The sequence below is a fragment of the Phodopus roborovskii genome, unplaced genomic scaffold (genome assembly GCF_943737965.1).
Source record: "Phodopus roborovskii unplaced genomic scaffold, PHOROB, whole genome shotgun sequence".
Taxonomy (NCBI): Eukaryota; Metazoa; Chordata; class Mammalia; order Rodentia; family Cricetidae; genus Phodopus; species Phodopus roborovskii.
In genome coordinates, this window is record NW_026126514.1 from 3,273,278 (window position 1) to 3,291,686 (window position 18,409).

The 18,409-nt window shown below is 40.1% G+C and overlaps 1 protein-coding gene and 2 pseudogenes across 1 annotated transcript in view; 2 read left to right on the top strand and 1 right to left on the bottom strand.

The window, feature by feature from the left end:
* Positions 1 to 18,409, top strand: part of Akap6 (A-kinase anchoring protein 6) — a 418,711-nt gene that overhangs the window by 50,924 nt on the left and 349,378 nt on the right. The window lies entirely within an intron of this gene.
* Positions 9,277 to 10,646, bottom strand: LOC127230726 (40S ribosomal protein S16-like; annotated as a pseudogene).
* Positions 10,675 to 13,076, top strand: LOC127230727 (ATP synthase F(0) complex subunit B1, mitochondrial-like; annotated as a pseudogene).

The following is an 18,409-nucleotide window of genomic DNA, read 5'->3' on the forward strand; positions in this document are numbered from 1 at the left end:
GTTTTTACTTACATTTCTTACTGCTGCGACCAAATAGTTAGCAACAATTGATTTAAGGGTAGAAGGATGCAGCCCATGTTGGGAGGAAGGCACAGTGGCAGGAACATAGAGCAGTTGGTGACATTGTGTACACACCCAGGAAACACAGAGAAGTGACAGCAGTGCTTGGGCTTACTGTCCCCCTTTCATTCAGTCTAGTGTGGGGACCCCAGCTTAGGGGATGCTAGTGTCTATATTTAGGGCGTGTCTTCACTCGTTAATTAAATAACTTCACTGATGTCCCCAGAAGCATGTTTTCATGAGATTCTGAATCCAATCTAGTTGATTAACCCCCATAGTTATGTAAGAAACAAATGAGACTGTTACCTGTATAACTCACTGTATATGTACAAATGCTTAACAATTTAAAAATCCAAAATATGAAGCAAGCAATTCAAAGAAGGGGTATTCCACGTGTATAGTGGTTAAGAAACAGCATAATACTAGAATGAACAAAATCTGAAACTCTATGCTGATGAGGAGATGCAACAACAGGGATGGCTACTCATTTCCAGTTAGAATGATCAATATTCCCACCCTTTTGGAGGAGAGTTTCTTCGCTTTTTAGTAAGCTAAACATGCTCTTATATTTTTGGTTGCGAGCCTAGCCTTTTTAATGGCTGAGCCATCTTTCCAGCCCGCTAAACATACTCTTATCAGATGATTCAGCAGTAGCCATCTTTGACTCTTACATTGGGAGAGTGAAAGCTTTTTTCCATATAAAACCACATACATATTTATATTCGCTTTATCCTTAATTGCCCAAACTTAGAAACAACCACGATGTCCTTCAGTGGATGAATGGATGAGTAAGCCATTATACATCCAGACCAAAGAATATTATTCAGTGTTAAAAAGAATGAAGATCTCCAGCCATAAAGTGGCACGTAGAATGTTACATATACATTAGAACGTAACAGAAGCCAGTCAGAAAAGGTTCTATGCAGTACAATTCCAATCAAATCACAAAGCAAAGGCACTGCTATGGTGATAGTAAAAGGACTATTGGTGGGAGAGGCATGCAAGGTTGAAGTGATAGATGGTGCACAGAGAACTTTTATGGGATTAAAACAAGTTGCTTAATAATGCAATGCTGGCTGAATGTACAACACAAGAGTGAAGTGCAGTGTGAACTATGAACTTGGTCTAATGATGTGAAAATGTAGGCTCATTGCTTATAACAAATGGACCACTCCAATGAGAGACTTGGATACTTGGGCAGGTTATGTATATCATGCAGCATGTGCATTTTCTGGTCACTTTTTTCAGTTGATCTCAAACAAAAATAGAATGATGCCTATGTAAATGTCTTCAAAAACTCTAATGAAACATTGCTAGCAAATCTTACATACTATTGAGCTAAAAAAAAAAGAATATTTAGTTTCTATAGAAAATACAGCCCCAAAAGATTGGGGATATAGCTCTCAGTTGGTAGAGTGCTTGCCTAACATCCACAAAATGCTGAGTTTGACATCTTAGCACTTCACAGACCAGGTGTGGGAGTACAGCCTAAAATCCCTGCCCTTGGGAGGTAGAGGTAGGAACAGGAGCTCAAGGCTATATGATGAGTTCAAAGATAGCCTGGGCTACATGAGACTCTGCTTCAAAAATGAGATAAAATGAAAAATAAAAGCAAATAAAAAGAAATAAAGCACGAGCCAAGACAAGACTTAGGATGCTTTTCTTACATTCACAAGACTAGGTGGTAAGGTCTGAGAACAAGCAGGTGAACTAAGGAGACTTGGGATGCTATCATGCAAGGCCTGGCTTTAGTGTGAGCACTTGCTAAGGAGAAGCAGGGACATGCTGGCATATGTGACAGGAGATATCTAAGCCTTTAAACTAGTCTGGAATTTCACTGTGGCACAATCCAGTGCCAGTGGGGCCCCACCTGGGAGAAAGCAAACTGGAGGCATTTGAGGGGGTGTGAAATGTATAGGTTTTCTTGCTAGTGTGGTGTGAAGAAATGATGGGGGAAACAGAGTGCCATGAGAATGTCAGAGAGGGCCACAGGTGATGACAGCAAAGTTGTAGACCCATGAAAGACATGGATACGAGTCTCAGAATTCTATGTGAACCTAAGTCCACCTGGTGCTGTTTAATAAGCTCTAGTTCCACACAGGGAACTAGAGTACTTTTCTAAGCAGTCATCTCATTCCTTAAAGTGAAATATTGCTGCATGGGCTAGGTGGTTTGGAGAGACCCACAGCTTGGCTTAGTAGTACTGACTGGCACTCAGTGTGTGCTATCCCCTCCATTCCTGCTTGGATATGCTACTTGTTTTCACACAAGGCTGATAAATCAGGTATTTACTGGCATTTGTTTCTAGGGAGACTGGATCATTAGTGAGGGAAAGGCCCAGCATTTTCTCCTCAGCTCTGCATGGAGGTGACAGTACCGAATTCCCCAGCTCCTCTGTGCACATCAAGGCTATTGGAAGGGGACTCCCTTCATCTGATCACTCCACAGCAATTCAAACAGTGGATATATCGGTACAGCTTATTTGCTGTGGGTCCAATCTTAACAATCCTTGAAACAGTCCTTCCTTTCTAGTCATTTTCTTAAGGTCATGAGTAGTATAACCTATGATTTAAAAATGGAATTTTCAACCCTTGGAGAGTGCAAAAGAATGTTTGCAATTGAAAACACATTCCTTCTCTTTATAGTGAGGTGTGAGGTTCAGCATCACATCAGCAGGGATTAACTTTACCATGTAGCCATTTCCCACCTCTGCCAAATCTTACACGTAAAATTTGCTTTCTTGCCTTATACTTGAATTACAGTTTATTTTAAATATTCAGTTGTTACATATATATATATATATGTATATATATATATATATTTCATACTCTTACCTTTTCTCTTATTTGTTTTTCAGCAGTTTGACATTCATCACACAAAAAGGAAAAACCCTGTCACCTTATCTGTGGCACTGACATTTTAAGAAACACTTTTTTCCCTGGGAATTATTAGTTGAAATAATCTAGAATTTGAATAAACTGCAATATACTTTTCCTTTAGCTTTCTAAAGAAAATTTCTTCTCCCAATCAAAAGACTTAAACTATAATCTCTCTGTACTAATATGGTGCCCCACAGTTCTTGTTTTTTAAAGTGTAAATGACTGTAGTATTGGGTGTCTTTCATGTAAAAAAAGATATGCAAATGAGCAAGTACACATTATCAGAATGCAGATGCATGGAGCAGGATGAATGAGATTGGTATATGGGGGGCGGGCAGTGGGAAGAGAAGAAGGGGACTGGGACTCTCTGAACATTTTTTTTATGTAGTGTGACTTCTAGAGCCATGCATGCAATGTTTTACTTAAAAAATTTAGGATGAGGAGAAATCTCAAATGGACATAAATAGCAAAAAGTGAGTCCATTATACCTGAACAACATAATGATAATTAATAAGTTGAGGAAGTAGAAATGATCCTGGGAAAGTTTAGAATTGTTTCTAGTATTGATTATATATTACAGACTGAAGACATACAGGTCATCATGGAAGTAATATTATTTAAAATGACAACTTGTTTTTGAAGATGTGTTGGTTAGCAATTTTGAAATGACTTTCTGTAGATTCTAGATTAAGTAAGTAAATGTATTACAGGTAATAAAAACCATCTTGGTGATGCACACCTTCAATCCTAGCTTTCAGGAGGCAGACTCAGAAGCAGGTGTATTTCTGTGAGGTCAAGGCCAGTCTGGCTGTATAGAGAGTTCCAGGTCGGCCAGGAGTAAATTTTGTTTTAACAAAACAACTAAGATTCTCAACAGAGAAATGAGGCAGTTAGGGGCTCCTGTAACAAAACAGAACAGCAGAGATCAATGTGAACTTATAGCTTCCATATGTAGAGATAGGCAAACAACAAAATAGATACGCCCGTGCACACATTCCTAGTTCTGACCACCAAAGAGGCCTGGAATCAATGAAACCCAGCAGCCATTATCAGTTATTTCTATCTTGCTGTCCTTCTATTTTCCTTTTCTTCCTCCCCCTCTTTCCTACTGTCACTTGCATGTTTTGAAAGTACAAGAAGCATAGAGAACACTAAATAGAGTGGATCACAAAAGAAAGTCCCCTTGCCACATAATAATCAAAACACCAAACATATAGAATAAAGAAAGAATATTAAGAGCAGCAAAGGAAAAAGGCCAAGTAACATATAAAGGCAAACCTATCAGAATTATACCTAACTTCTCCATGGAAACTCTGAAGGCCAGAAGGTCCTGGATAGATACTCTGCCAACAGTAAGAGATCACGGAAGCCAGCACAGACTACTTACTATACCCAGCAAAGCTTTCAATCACTATTGATGGAAAACCAAGATACTCCATGACAAAACCAGACTTAAACAATACACATCAACTAATCTAGCCCTACAAAAAGTTCTGGAAGGAAAACTCCAGTCCAAGGAAATTAACTATACTCACAAAAACATAGGCAATAGATAATCCCACTTTACAAACAGCCAAAAGAAAAATGGAGGAAATCCACACACAATACCACCATCACCACCAAATCCAAAACAAACAAGAATTAACAATCCCTTAATATTAATGGTCTTAACTCGCCTATATAAAGACACAGGATAACGGAATGAATATGAAGACAATTCATTCTTCTGCTGCATACAAGAAACATGCCTCAACTTCAAAGACAGATGTGACCTCAGAGTTAAGGGTTGGGAAAAGACTTTCCAATTAAATGGACCCAAGAAACAAGCAGGTGTAGCAATACTTATTATCTAACAAATTAGACTTTAAGCTAAAATCAATCATAGGAGACAAAGAAGGTAATTTCTTATTGATCACATGAGAAATCCATCAAGATGAAGTCTCAATTCTGAACATCTATGCCCCAAATACAAAGGCACCCACATTTGTAAAAAAAACAAAAAACAAAAACCCCAAAATTACTAAAACTCAAATCACACATAAAACCTCACACACAACACCCCACTCTTAACACTAGACAGGTCCACCAGACAGAAGCTTAAAAAAGAAACAAAGGAACCCAATTGGGTTTAACAAACATTTATAGGACATTCCCTCCAAACACAAAAGGATATGCCTTCTCAGCGCCACATGGGACCTTCTCTAAAATCAACCATATACTTGGCAATATAGTAAACCTTAATAGGTACAAAAAAATTGGAATGACCCCTTGTATCTTATCAGGCCACCATGCATTACAGTTATAATGAAACAACAACACAAATTACAGAAAACCTACAAAGACATGGAAATTGAATAATGTACAATTGCACTATTCCTGGGTCAAGGAAGAAATAAAGAAATTAAAGACTTCTTAGAATTCAATGAGAATGAAGACACAACATGCCCAAACTTATGGGACACTTTCAAAGCAGTGCTAAGAGGAAAATTCATAGCCTTAAGTGCCCACATGAAGAAACTGGAGAATAGTCACACTAGAGAATTAACAGCATAATTGAAAAGGTCTAGAGCAAAAAGAAGTGAACTTATCCCAGAGGAGTAGATGCCAGGAAATAATCAATTTGAGAGTTGAAATCAATAAGGTAGAAACTAGGAAAACAATATGAAGAATCAATGTAACAAAAAGTTGGTTCTTAGAGAAAAATCAAAAAGATGGACAAACAATTACCCTAACTAACCAAAAGACAGAGAGAGAACATTCAAGTTAACAAAATCAGAAATGAAACAACAGACACCAAGGAAATACAGGGATCTTCAGGACATTGTTTGAAAACCTGTACTTCACAAAATTAGAAAATTTAATGGAAATGGACAACTTTTTGGATAGATATCACTTACCAAAATTAAATCAATACAAAATAATCAGTTTAAATAGACCTATAACCCCTAACGAAATTGAAACAGTCATCAAAAGTCTCCCAACCAAAAAAAGCCTAGGGACAGATGGTTTCAGTGCAGAATTCTACTAGAAATTCAAAGGACAGCTAATATCAATACTCCTCAAAGTGTTCCATAGAGAGGCCATTGCCAAACTCTTTTTATGAGGCTAAAATTACCCTGGTACCCAAGCCACACAAAGACACAAACTAAGAAAGAGAACTACAGACTAATATCCCTCATGAACACTGATGCAAAAATATTCAATAAAATACTGGCAAATTGAATCCAAGAACACATCAGAGAAATCATTCACCATGACCAAGTAGGCCTCATTCCAGGGATGCAGGGGACAGTTCAATATACAAAAATCCATCAATGCAATCCACTATATAAACGAACTGAAAAAGAAAAAACACATGAACATCTCACTAGATGCTGAAAAAGCCTTTGGCAAAATCCAACACCCCTTCATGATAAAGGTCTTGGAGAGATCAGGGATAACAAGAACATACTTACACATAATAAAAAGCAATATGCAGCAAACCAACAGCTAACATCAAACCAAATGGAGAGAAACTCAATGTGATTTATCTAAAATCAGGAACAAGACAGGCTGCCCACTCTCTCCATCTCTCTTCAATAATATGTTGCTCACCCTCCCTGGGGAGCAGAAAGGGGATAGGCTGGGGTTTGGTAGGAGTGAAAGGAGAGGGTGAGGGAACTAGGATTGTCATATAAAACAACTTGCTTCAAATTTAAATAGAAAAAAGAAAAAGAAAAGAAAAAAACAAAACAATTAAACAAACAAACAAAAGGATATTGAATGGGAATGGAGAGTTGGCTTAGAGGCTAAGAGCTCTGGCTGCTCTTCCAGAGGTCCATGGTTCAATTCCCAGAACCCATATGGTGACTCACAGCCATCTGTTCCCTCTTCTGGCCTCCATGGGCACCAAACACAGGAGTGGTATGCAGACATACCCATAGTGTCCACACCTGTGGCACAGACCACGCCCATTGGGGGTGGGGACAGGGGCAGATGTTACCTGGGGGAACCAAGTCTGAGGAAGGGGCTCTGGGAGCTCTCTTGCTTGCAGCACGGACAGGAGAACATCCAGAGCATCCTTAGGACCAGGAACCTACTGGTGTGTTCATCTGTCTATGTTGTAAGTTATTTCCCTGAATAAACATCTATTCGGCCTGTTTCTCCTGATCCTTATTAAACCTCAATACATACCTGGAGTTCAAACATCTGTACACATAAATATATTATAAAATTTTTAGTAAAAGAGAACATAGGAACTATATGTGTACTATATCACCAGCCAAACTGAAAGGTTTTACTGACAAACTAAATATGGCAGTAATGGGTAAAAATCCATAAAATAAATATCCATGAGTGTATAGGGTTAAAATGTCAAAAAAAAAAAAATGGAGAAAATGAGATCTTCCTAAAGCAGATTAATAAATGTAGAAAAATGATAGAAATAGGAAAATCATCATTTTGATATACTGTGATAATTATAAGTATCATTAGGGATGCTAGAACCAGTAAACACAAATCACTTAGCATTATCAATAATGAAGCATTTTGACTTTGCATGTCTTTTGATATTACCTGAGAAAGATGCATTAATACTTCTCTTGATGTTTTTGCAAAAATAACCTTAAATTAATAATAAGAAATCACCAGACAAAACAAAATCGAAAATCATTATCTAAAATAACATGCCATAAAAGTAGTCCAAGATAGAAAGTTTCTAAGGGGCTGTGTTAAATATATGACTTGAGTGAATGTTAAAGGGCCAGGAAAGGGTCAGGAGAGGGACCAATGACCCGATCTGAATAAATCTGGAGCTTGGGGTACTGTTTTCAACACTTATCTCCTGGTTTGGGCAATTGTAACATGGATACATGAGATAGTAACATCGGAGGAAGCTAGATGAAAAGTTTACTGGGCTACTTCGTACTATCGTACTGTTTTGTAGGAAATGTGGAAAGTTAAAATTCAGAGGGCCTGAGAGATGGCTCAGCGGGGACAGGTTAACTGAGAGAACCCACGCAGGGCAACACTCTTCCGTGGGTTGATGCCCTGGACTGAATGAAACAAAAGGTACTTGCTAGGTAGAAGCACTCATTGTTCCCTGTGGAAACAACATGACCAGATGGCTCATTTGCTTGCCACCAAGATGGACTACATGCTTGACCTGGAAACCAAGTAAACCTTCTTTCCTTAAACTGTTTTTTTTTTTTTTCCCTCAAGATATTTTATCCACAGCAACATGAACAGAGGGTGAGAACACGGTGGGACTCTATGAAGATGCCTTTTAATTTTCTTTCCGAATGAACTATATAGTCATGAGGGAGGGGTATGACTGTGCTACTATCCTTGACCATAGGTGTGACCAATGCCACTCAGTTAAGCCACTGTGGACAGTGCTGTGGTTAAATTTTTAAGGTAAGGGAAGGTAGAATAAAGGTATGCAATCCTAGTCCAGGATGACAATTATAAAAATAACAGTTACCTCATTGCTAAGACACTCCAGCAATGGTTATGTTAAGAAAAATGCAGCCCTGAAGTCCTCTTTGGAGTCTTAGAATTATGAATAGGGCAACTGTCATTGTGCACACTTCCTGCTTTTTATAGTAAACAGTGAACACAGCAAATCTCTGCCAGTGCTTTACCAGCTTGGCAATGTAATTCGCCTTCAAGACCCCCTTTTCTCCCTCCTCAGTTCCAAATTTATAATCAAGGTGACCACACACGTCTTATGTAAACAACAAGCTACTACTTTTCAGAAGAGAGCATCTCCTTTATCTAGTTTGCTTTCAGACAAATAGCTGTTTCTTAAAAAAGACACATAATTGGTATGTATATCCATGGACAATGAGTACTTTCATGTTTTCTTTCCAAGCAGCAAACTGTAGTCCCAGATACAGTGAGCTGTCTCTAAATGCAAGGAGTCAGCAAGTGTGAAGACTTCTCTCTGGCCTAGGGAGTCTCTGCCAGGGTTGTGTTATGACATGGCTGTAAGAGCTGCTGTGTGGAAGATTTGGTCCCCTGCTGATAAGGGAATAGAAATGATAGAGTGTGAGGCTACTGACTTCATCAGTAGATTTATTTATTGATGAACTCATCACCAAATAGGATATCAGAAGTCAGGGCCTTGGTGGAGAAAGGAGTGTCACTGGCATGTGCCTTCACAGGTTATCTTGTTCCCGGTCCCTCCCTTCGCTCTTTCTGTCAAAGCAGCTTCTGTCCGCTTTGCCCTTTTGCTGTGCCATGTCAGTTTTGCCACAGACCTGAAGGCAATGGAACCAGCCAACTGTTGTAGAATATTTTTTTTCAAAGCCTTAGGATGTTTATTACAACGGTAATCCTGATCCTGGAGATGGGCTCATCAGTAGGATTTCTGGTATCAAGCACGGTCTCCAGGACCTCCAAACTTTTTGGACTCACAGCGATGAGCATTAGCTATAAGTAGAGTCCGATCATACTGGATGAGGATATCTTTGATCTCCTTCTTAGAGGCCTCATCCACATATTTCTGGTAATAAGCCACCAGAGCTTTGGAAATGGACTGTGGATAGCACAAATCTGGGCCACATGACCACCACCTTTCACACGGACCCGGATATCCACTCCAGTAATTGCTCCTTGCCCAGCAGCAGAACCGGCTCCAGTAACTTGTACTGCATCATGCATGGCTGGATCATCTCCAGGGGATGTGGGTTAACCTTGATGAACCCATTTTCCCGTTTGCAGTGCACCACGGCTCTGGCCTCTTCTTGAGTCCAAAGACCTGAACAGACTGAAGCAGACCCTTAGACTGTATGGCTGAGACTCTGAACACAGCTCCTCACCACATGGCGTCAGAAAAGGAAAGCTTGGGGATGCTCCGGCCCGAATATTATTTTTTGCTAGGCAAAGATGCATACTTTGTTTATGTTGCAGAATAATACTTTAACTATGTAAAGATGGTTTACTTTTGTTTATGTGGCACTTGTTTAATTATGTAAAGATGTGTTGCATTTTGTTTCACCTTGCCTGACTAAGGTACCTGATGGTCTAATAAAGAGCTGAATGGCCAATAGCTAGGCAGGAGAAAGGATAGGTGGGGCTGGCAGGCAGAGGAAATAAATAGGAGGAGAAATCTAGGCTCAAAAAAGGAAGGATAAATGAGAGAAGGAGGAGAGAACAAGAGAGACGCCTGGGGCCAGAAGCCAGCCAGCCCTCCAGCCAGCAGACAGGACAAGCAGTGAAAATAAGATATATAGAAGGAAAGTAAAAAGACCGGAGGCAACAGGTAGATAAAGAGAAACAGGTTAATAATAATAATTAAAAAAAAAACTATCCAGAAAAGAGCTAAGGTAAGGCTCAGCATTAAAACTAATATGAAGTCTCTGTGTCATGATTTGGGAACTGGTTGGTGGCCCAGAAGGAAAAGCTCGGTGCAGCTGACCATGGATGGAAATCACTGAAACCCTGAGCCTAGATCTTTCCTTTGGGAGCTTTTTCTTCATGTATTTTGTCACATTGGCCAGAAACTAGCATAAAGCACAGCCCCTCATCCCGAGCTCCCTTTAAACCAGATGTCAGTTCTTACTGAGGTGAAGTCAGGTGAAGGCTTCTTGGCCTTAAAGTTACACTTTGACTTTCTAGTGTCATCAGGTTTGCTGGAAATGCCCAGAGGAACCTGAAGGAGTGGCAGTTCTCTTAGCCAGGAAGGACTGAGATGGAGATGGCAAAGTTGATGGCCGTGGTTGGCATAGCGTTATGATTCCCGGCAACCCAAACCATGTCCTCTGGTCTATTTCCAGGTTCAGTAATTGCCAAACTGTTTGCTGTTTTTAGTGACACTTCTCCAATACTGGAATCATATTTTGATTTGGTGCAAGTTAGTGGTTAGTGGTTAGTCTTTGTACATTACATTTCTATCTTACACCTACAAGTTATTAGAACTGAATTTAAAGGACACAGCCCTTCTTGACAGAGTCATAGCAAAAAGCTTCAAGTCTGATAGAGATGACTTGTGGAGGTAAGCAAAACCTTGAATGTAGTGTGGTAGGCTCAGAAATGTTAGAATATGTTGTGAGGTGGCATAAAATGTAACTATCAAGCTGGTTGATAAAACATGAAGAGGCTCTGCAAAGCAAGGTCATTCACAAAGATTACATCGAATGTTCTTCCTGTACTGTAAAATAACAACACCATTTAGCACTTAGCAGTTGCCCATTGTCTTACCATCTATAGCAAGGAATGAGGCTAAATCTTCGTGTCCTGTTAGTGGTAGGAGTCACACCCCACCTAAGGCAGGGATTCTGGGGGCTCCCTGTCTAAATAACAATATAAGCTACTCTTCAGACTAATGGGAGAAACCTCAGCCTTTCCTAGACCTTCTAGCCCATGTTTTCTCACTGATGTTGTGTGTTTACTGTTGGGACTGAGTTGTGATGTGTGTTTCTAGGGTATACCCCCTTTTCCTCAGCCAGGACTTCAGTGGTAAAACCCAGGAATCCTTCTTGTTAAGTTCTTGACTTGCCTGCCTGTGTAGGGGGCTTAGACCCTGCCTCATACACCCACAAAGGCAGGCTTGTGTTATGATTTCCCATGTGTGTTCTCCCTAATCCCTCTGACATCTCTAATTAAAAGATAGTTCTTGCTGCTTCTTCCAGTGAGTGAATTTTGCTACCAGTCTACCCAGTCTTAAAGAGAGTAGACTCAAGGGTCCTAGATCAATTTAGGAATCTCAGTCTGACTTTTTTTATTACATCCAATCATGCTTAGTTCTATTCTAGTTTTCTGGGTCACTCTGCCCAGAAACTCTGGGAAATTCTGTGTTTCCTGGTGTTCCAGGGCTTTTAGACTAGTTGACTGGCCACTCCCTCAATCTCTAGGCCACCCTTTCCCCAGTGCATCCCATAGGCAAGACAGTCTGACTATAAGTCAAAGGTTATGTGGCTGTATTGGTTTCCTACTCCCTCCACTTCAAGTCTTCTCTGGTTGCAGGTGGCTAGTTCAGACTATCTATCCACTATTGCTAGGAATCTTAGCTAGGTCACACTTGTAGGTTTCTGGGAGATTCCCTTGGGCCAGGTTTTTTACCTAATCCTGATATGCACCTCCCCACATTCCACTAGTCTCATTCAGTGATGCCTAGTGATATTCTGCTATACTCATAGTTTGGTGCATAGCCCAAGAGTTATCATAGAGGCTGCATCCAGCAACTGATGGAAGCTGATGCAGATCCTCAGTCAAACATTAGGTAGAGCTTAGGGAATCCTGCAGAAGAGGGAGAAAAAGGATTGTAGAAGTAAGAGGGGTCAAGAACACCACAAAACACACACACACACACACACACACACACACACACACACAGAATTAACTGGCTCTGTAGCTCATAGGAGCTTACAGAGACAGAACAAACAACCAGGGAGCCTGTGTGGAACTGACCTATGCCCTCTGCATGTATGTGGCAGTTGTGTAGCTTGGTCTTCTTGTGGGACTCTTAACAGTGGGAGCATATTCTTCCTGAATATGGAGGAAAAGTAAGCCTTGGGTTGATCCCTGAAGAATTTTTTTCCAGTTCCTTTACCCTAAAACTGGTGTAACAGGACCCTACATGCTTGGAACTGGTCTTAGCTTACATTTTCTGTCCAAAGAAATATATGTGTTACCCCAGAGACGTTCTCTACCATATCAGTAGTAAGGTTGATGGTCTATGTGATTAAGAAATATGGTGCTTCTATTGGAGAATTTCTTGATAAACTTAATGAGGAAAAAAAATTGTCCAACTAGAAGTAAATCAATCATCCATCAAACAAATCCAGGATGCAACTGAGATGGAGAAGGCACAGCAGGCTCTGGTTCAGAAGCACCACTATGTCTTTGACTTTCAGAGGAACAATGTTGCCTTGGCCTTGGAAGTCACCTACCGGGATGGGCTACATAGAGCATATAAGGAGGTACAGAATTGCCTGAACTACCATATTTCTGTACAGGACATAATTCCTTGAAAGGAGGAAGAATGCATGCTAGACTGGGTGAAGAAGCATTTCTGCACAGCAGGAAAAGAAGACCATTGCCAAGTGCATTGCCCATCTAAAGCTGCTTGCAAAGAAGGTTCAAGCTCAGCCAGTTATAGGAATGTATCTATCTCAGTTGAGATGGCCAGAGAAAGTTAACTTAAATGGGAACTAGTCTGTGTGAAGAACTATTCTTGTATTGCTGTCTATTGAAATTACAGTGTACGTTCCCTGAGAAATGATCACGATTCATTTAGTCACTTAACCCTATTGGCCAGTCGGGTATTTCTGATCCTTGCTCCATATCTGGAATTGGCTAGTGATCATGTTTAAATAAGTAATTTGCAGCAACTTGCTGCCCAACTAAAATTACCAAGTTATAGTTTAAACTTGTAGTTAGTTATACCACCTTGCAAAATAAATTACAGTTGAAACAAACAAAAAAGCAAACAAAAAAGAATCTAAAATCTATTCCACTCTACTTTATACCTATAATCTACAAACTCAAGTGTTTCTGAATTTCCTGGAAATTTTGTGAAAACATAGATTGCTGATGACCTCAGGAGATTCAGTGAGTCTCAGTGCACACTGATGGTCTGAGGTCCACATTCTGAAACTATCTTGGTAATACTGGGTCTTCCATTGTGATTGGTTTATGAATGAGCAGATGGTAGAAATATGCCAGAAGAGAAATGAGTGTTAAGTCCGCTCTGAGCTTCTAACAAAGGGTTCCTCAACTCCTGAAGAGGACAGACGATGAAAGTAGTTCTGGCTTTCCTCTAGATATTTCTTGTTGGAACATGATTCTAGGACCACACAGGAGTCTGCCTTCATCCTGAGAATGAAAGCAAAGCCCAAAGAACCTTGGGGCTGTAGAACTGGAGTCCTAGTAGCTGCTCTTTGGCTAGGTTCCACCCTATTTGGTCATTTCATTGTATGAGGTACTACATAATTGGAAAAAAAATTATATACAATTTGAATCAAGGCTTTCTGTTATTTAAAACCAAAATATTTTAAATGATATAGCCATCATTAGTGTATTCAATCTCGTTTCCAATTCTGTCCCAATCTGTAGGTACCTATAACACTTAAGTTTATTTCACTTCTTTCTTTTTCTTAACTTCTAATTTCTCATTAACATTTTTTTCTCTTCTACCCCCAGCCTCACTTTGTCCCTGGGAATAGGATGTAGCACTTCAAAATTTGGAATCTCTTGAAAGGAGACAACTGTGCTAACCCTGCATCTCATTTGTTCCTGTGAGGCAGTAGAATACATTTCTAGTTGAATGCATGGTGACAGATTTCCTGGATGTTTTCTTCCTCATATTCGATTGTCACACATTGCTGTTTTTGGAAAGCATAGTTAATTAGTAACTTAATATATCTATCTCCCCTCAGATTTTAATTCTGATTTTCAGAATCTCCCAATCAAGTTGACATTGATTCTATTAGAATTTCAAATATTTACTGTCCTTCTCTGCTGTGTTTTTGTTGGAAAGTGTTGCCACAGGAGTCAAAAGGCTGCATGATATAAAAATCCCAAATCTTGAATTGTGACCAGGATTTAAAGGAAAATGAAAAGGGTACCTGCCATCAAGGAACCCCCCCCCCAAAAAAAAAAAAAAAACCAGCTCAGCATCTCCACAAGGAATCTGAGAAGTGAACAGAGATTTTTTTCAGCTTTTTTAATTCAGAACATCATGGGCTGTTGTCAGTTCAATAAAAAGGATAGAAGTTCACGGGATTCTAAGGAGATGCAAAGCCACCTTGGAATCAAAATAAATTTCTATGTGTTGAATTCTCTGGCCATGTGGCCTCAAGCCAATTTCTGTCAACAGGTATCCATCCTTGTCATGGTCAACGGTGTTATATTGGCTTCTGAGAGGGATGATGGGCACTTCCTTCTGGTTACAAGACATTGTCCCTGCAGATCACTGGGCTGAAGTGAGCAGATTGGTACTGGTGTGGCATATATGTTGTTATCTGGCAGGGAGCAAGGTTCTTAATAGTTAACTTACAGTTTTGTTTCATTGTAGTCCAGACTGGCCTCCAACTCGTCATGTAGTATGTGACAGCATTGAGTTTCTAATCCTCTTGCCTCTTCCTTCCGAGTGCTGGGATTACAGGCATGTGCCACCATATTAATTTGTTCAGTGCTGGGATTGGACCCTGTGCATGCCTTAGGCAAGTACTTTACAAACTGCTACATCTCTCTGTAGCTTCACACAAAATCTTAGAGCTAAGATTTTAAGCTCTAAAGCTCAGGTAAATGTCAAAATGAAGGATTCTATCATTTCTTGATGTAAACTGCTCTTCTTACCACCTTTAAATCATATTCATCCATTTAGACCAATTTTAAATTCTATTTTGAAACCTTGCTTGCCAACTCACACTAGAAGTAATAGTTTCTTTTCCAACTGAAGAAGTTGATGCCTCTCCTCTTTGTATGTGTGTGTTCATGCATAGGAGCTGCATCAGAAGACATGTAGATGTCCAACCTTGCTGCCTTTTTCTTTCCTTTATTGTTTTCTACTTAGCTGAGTAGCTGGCCCCACAGCCTGTGGTCACCTCTACCTGGTCACCTCTATTTCTCTGTGGTAGCGCTGAGATTACAGATGTGTGCTTTCACATCCAGCTTTTACATGGGTCCAGGGACTAGAACTCAGGTCCTCATGCTTGGTGGCAAGCACGGTGCCCACTGAGCCAACTCCTCATTGCTCTATTCCTTATTTTCTACGCTTGTCCGTGCAGATCTTTGAAGGCAGGGACAAATATGTATCAAGATACAGAATCTATTTTTACAAATTCTCCACAGAGGTTTTTAATATGTAACAGGTGTTCAATAAATATTAGTTGATTTGAATAATTTTCCAAATGTATATGAAGCATATAGCACCGTAGACTCAAAAGTTTTACCCAGAAGAGTGTTTTCTTGTGTAAGATCAGGCTGATCTTGATAGGCATCAGGATTTCTTTAAGTCCCTGAAATTGAATGCAAAGTCTTTCTATTCTGAGGTGAGGAGTGGAGTCAGCGGAGTCATAAAGGATTCTTAGTTCCAGTCCAAATGCTCAGAATTAACGAGATGGCTTATTAATTGACTTTTCTTCCTGATAATACAGCTTCCCAAGTTGTTGGTGCTGCTGTCCTGACCTCACAAATATTATAATAAGAGTTTCCTTTGGATATTACAGTTCTGTTAAGTTATTCATGAGAGAGGCACAGATACTAAGTGGAATTCATACACAATGTTTAAGTTGATTGTATTGCACACCATTAAATATGTTATACCCCCACCCCCCCATTTCCAGCAGTGGCCTTGTGGTTGGAGAAGCAGATGCAGAGCCTCTGTATGTACTTTTATAACAGGTTCTATCACTTGCTTAGTAGCTGTTTAACCTTGGGCAAAGTGCTGAGACTCTGAGTCCAGTTTCTTTACTTATAAACTAAGGATTGCAATAGGAATCTAACTCTTAGCATTGTTCTAATAATTAGATGTATCAATGAATTAGATGAATCAATGTATAAAAATCCCTTATCGCTGCCCAGCACACATTGTGAGCATGGGATGTTAGCTATTGTTGCTATAGCTTTTGTTATTTCATCAATAGATTAGTCATGGTAATTGTATCTTCTGCATCCTATTTGCTACTGAATTCTCTTTTGTGAGACCACTTCAGGGTCAGGTCAGACTGATAAATTGTTTGTAGAAGATTATGTGATTTCCTTCTCTGTGTTTTCTTGGTTGACTTTGCTTGCCAGCAACAGGTCAAGTTCTCACACTATGAAGATATTCAGGTCATTTTAAATATAAGGTCAGGGGAGTGGGATCCTTTGAATGTCAATGAATGTGACTTACATTGTGAAACATTAATAACAAATACCCTTTATTTAAAAATTTTAATATAGTGTTTTAGTTATCATTGAAGAAATAGTTGCCATGGAGAAGGATGAAGTTACATGCAGGAGATTGGGGCAGAATGAAGTTCATACTGCCTGGGATTAATTCTTTCCATCAGCTTTGAGATTCAGCCTCTAAAATATGATCAAAGATTTTTATTAACCTCAGAACATCTAAATTTAGTTTGTAGAGGTGCTTTGGCTGGCAGACTTTGAAACTCCACTTTTTGCCCGTGGCTTTGGAGAGGGAAGGGGCTATGTTAAACGAGGCAGTTTTCCTGATTTTATTTTCCTGACTGGACTGGCAAGGATCTAAGAAGGAAGGGTGGATTCTCAAGGCTGTGATGCAGCAGATTTATTTAAATGCCCATCCTATGCCCCAACACTTCCTTAAGTAGTTGATCATAACAGCAACAAATACTAGATACTCCACATAAACAAAGTGCCTGTGGACTTTGAATGGACATGAAAGGGAGGGGGAATTTTTCCATTTGAGAGCTAGGTTAATAAAGAGTTTTGATGAAAACTGGATTCAAGAACCATAAGGGGACATGTGTGTGTGTGTGTGTGTGTGTGTGTGTGTGTGTGTGTGTGTGTGTGTGTGATTATATGTATATATGGTATACAGAGGATCTCAGGAAAAATAGCTGGTGTAGAAAATTGGGAGCTTCTTAGATTTGCACTCTGCAGTATTTATAAAGACATGGTGGAAAATGTGGGAAATGTAAAGGGTGTTGAAGGATCCTGAGACTTGCATGGGCTAAGGGCAGGTCCTTTGAACCCCTGGGGCTGAACTGGTGAGAAAGGAACGCCATTGCTGCTGTGGGATCTTTGTGGAATAAACACTTTGACACCAGTAAGAGCAGATGAGAGATATCCCGACTAACTGAAGGTGGGACAGCTCCTAAAAGGCTCGGATGCTGGGTCTGGTTTGTGCTATCATTTTGTATTTTAAAACTACAAGGTGGGTCAGGCAAGCAAGCAAGATGTTTCTGAAGCACATGTGGCCATCAGCGGGTTGTTAAGGGCAATGAACTATTGTCTCAGCTATTTCTCCGGTCACTCTGTTCTGGATAGCAAGTGAAGCCATGCTTGGCAGATAGGCAGTACAAGCAATGGTTGAGGTAAGTCACTAAAGGAATCAATAAATCAGTATCTAATAATTTGTCTGTTCTATCTTATACTTCATTGCCATAATTTAGAACAGAGTGGGAAAGAAGGAACAATGTGGAGAGCATTTCAGCTGGAACTGTGGACTTTGGTCCAGGCTAGAGGATGTCAGACCAGGCTGTCTGGAGGTAGAGGTGGGAGCCTTGCCCCCACCTTTTTACTTTTTCAGTTCAGGCTGTGTTTCTCTAGGCTCCATCGCAAACCAGAGGAGACTGTTCCAAGGCACTACAGGCAGTGACTCCCCATACCCATGCCCATGCTCATGCCCATGCCCATACCCATGCCCATACACATACCCATATTCATGCCCATACACAAACCCATACCCATGCCCATGCTCATGCCCATACCCATACCCATGCTCAGTAATGCTATTTATTTGTTTGTTGTGTGTGCGCACATACACATGTGTATGTATGTGGGGATGCACATGCCGCAGT